The sequence below is a fragment of the Pundamilia nyererei genome, unplaced genomic scaffold (assembly GCF_000239375.1).
Source record: "Pundamilia nyererei isolate P.nyererei 1_Seehausen unplaced genomic scaffold, PunNye1.0 scaffold00216, whole genome shotgun sequence".
Taxonomy (NCBI): Eukaryota; Metazoa; Chordata; class Actinopteri; order Cichliformes; family Cichlidae; genus Pundamilia; species Pundamilia nyererei.
In genome coordinates, this window is record NW_005187617.1 from 984,989 (window position 1) to 986,942 (window position 1,954).

The window sequence follows — 1,954 nt, forward strand, 5'->3', positions numbered from 1 at the left end:
GCCCAAGGACACAACGACCGAGACTGTCCATTTTTACATAAATTTGCTTATAAATGACTTTCTGTGAGTTCACATCCACTCTTAGTGCATTATTACTATTAGACTGATGCATCCCGATAACTAATTGAATTTCTGAATAGATGATCATGCATCTGGTGCTGCTTCTGTTGTATGCCTGTTAGTGTTCTGCTCCTGTGCATTTTGGATCAGCAGTAGTTCTTCTTGGCTCTAGTCTGGCAAAGATTCAGGTCCATTTTGCCTCTAGCCCAACCTGGTTGAGTGACAACATCAGTCTAGGCACGTCAGGAAGAAATACGAAGACATTAGCAGCTTTTATCATGTAATTATGGTCACAGTAACTCAGAATGCATCATAAGAGAAAAATACTGAATATGACTCATGGGCCTGTAGTACAACAGATATTTCCCACTGCTTTTTATAACAGCTAACAATACAAGCACTGTATGAAAAATCAAGCAATAATATCTGAGAACCTGTATTGTCATTGTTATTACAGCAGAATGCAGGCAGCATAAGATGAATAACAGTTACAGCCCCATGCTGAAACATGTGGCTCTGCAACTGCATGACTTAATTGTATACAATTAGAGAAGCTACAGTGCAAGAAAACTGAATAAAGCGGCATTTTGGCATTTCTAAGCCTTTTTGTTGTGGCCAGTTTTCCAAAAACAGAAAGTGTGTTTGCACTCACCATTCTGTTCCTCTGTTGCTTCTCAGCTTCACTTCAACTTAAATTTCTGTTCTGTTTTGCCATTCAGGAGTTTCCAAACAAAAGAAGAAGATCACACTCCACGTGTCGCTGCTGACAGCCCTCGTGATCGCAACAGTTCGTTGTTGTCATCTGACATACTGAACAAATTATTAATGCGATGATGAGGCAGCGCTCTCGTCAGACGGAGCACAGATCTGCCATCAGTACCCGACAGACGAGACCCGATGAGCGCTGGTAGCAAACTCAGCCTGAACCCTGATGAAGTGAAAACAAGTGTGTGTAAATAAGTGTGTCTGTGTTTGTGTGTGTGTGTTGTCACTGTTCAGTGTGTTTCCACATCAGTTCGGACCTGAAACGTTTCAACGTGTCTCCATCGGAAGAGAGTTTCCTCATAGCAGGAAGTCAGCACGCCCACACTTACTCAACACACTCATACAAACACACGCCTCAGTCAATAGACTCAAACATAAAGGCCAGACTTACATATATTACTATTTTGATTTTTTAGACTGAATTGAACTTCACAAAATGTGTTTCTTTAGAAAGCTGCAGAGAGTTTGTGCTTGATGCTGTTGTTATGCAACTCGATCATGAGTCAAAACTACCACGAGCTTAGCAAAGTTTGGATGATTCACAGAGATGCAATAGACACATCAATGGGAAACACAGCAGGCTGGAATAAACCAGAATTACAAATCAACACGTACATTATCTGTGCATTCACAAAACTGGTTTAAGTTCTCAGAAGTGCTGTTTAACAGAGAATCAAGATAGGAGTTAGATGGAAACGGACAATCGAGTTTCACCAGATTTTCATGGATGTCAAACATTCTCGTCTTGCTGTAATGAATTTTTGTTTTCTTTTTGTGCACGGCTCATTTGGGCTTTTACCTAGAAAACAGTAAATGTTATAAGAACCCCAGAGTGCAAACTGACAATAAGAAAAAATGCATATTAACGCTCTCTGGCTGCAGAGGCACCTTATCTCTTTGGTTATGGTTTAAGTAATTCTGGATAATCAGTAATAAATAGCAGATATAAAAAATGGGTTTAATGTTAGGGAGGTCCTGAGGTGAGGAGTTATTTGTTCCTCTGTGCTTTAATCTGGACCTCGGGACAGTTGGGGGCATTTGTTCAGCAGACCTCAGGGATCTTGACATAATGTGTAAACTTAAAAGATCACAGAGGCAAGACGGTGCAAACCCATGCAAACTCTGGCAG

General features: G+C 40.7%; 1 protein-coding gene across 3 annotated transcripts in view; it reads right to left on the reverse strand.

Moving 5' to 3' along the window:
- The window catches only part of LOC102194488 (tyrosine-protein phosphatase non-receptor type 7-like), a 13,796-nt gene that overhangs the window by 10,461 nt on the left and 1,381 nt on the right, over positions 1 to 1,954 (reverse strand). The window contains exons 1-2 of one of the 3 annotated variants that reach the window (XM_005748223.2): positions 1,083 to 1,099; positions 713 to 988 (exon numbers count right to left, since the gene is read on the reverse strand). The exons of 1 other annotated variant lie outside the window; for it this stretch is intronic. The gene's annotated coding sequence lies outside the window, so the exon portion shown is untranslated. Of the gene's footprint in view, positions 1 to 712; positions 989 to 1,082; positions 1,100 to 1,954 lie in introns of those variants that run through there. One more of the 3 variants, XM_005748222.2, reaches the window with a different exon arrangement.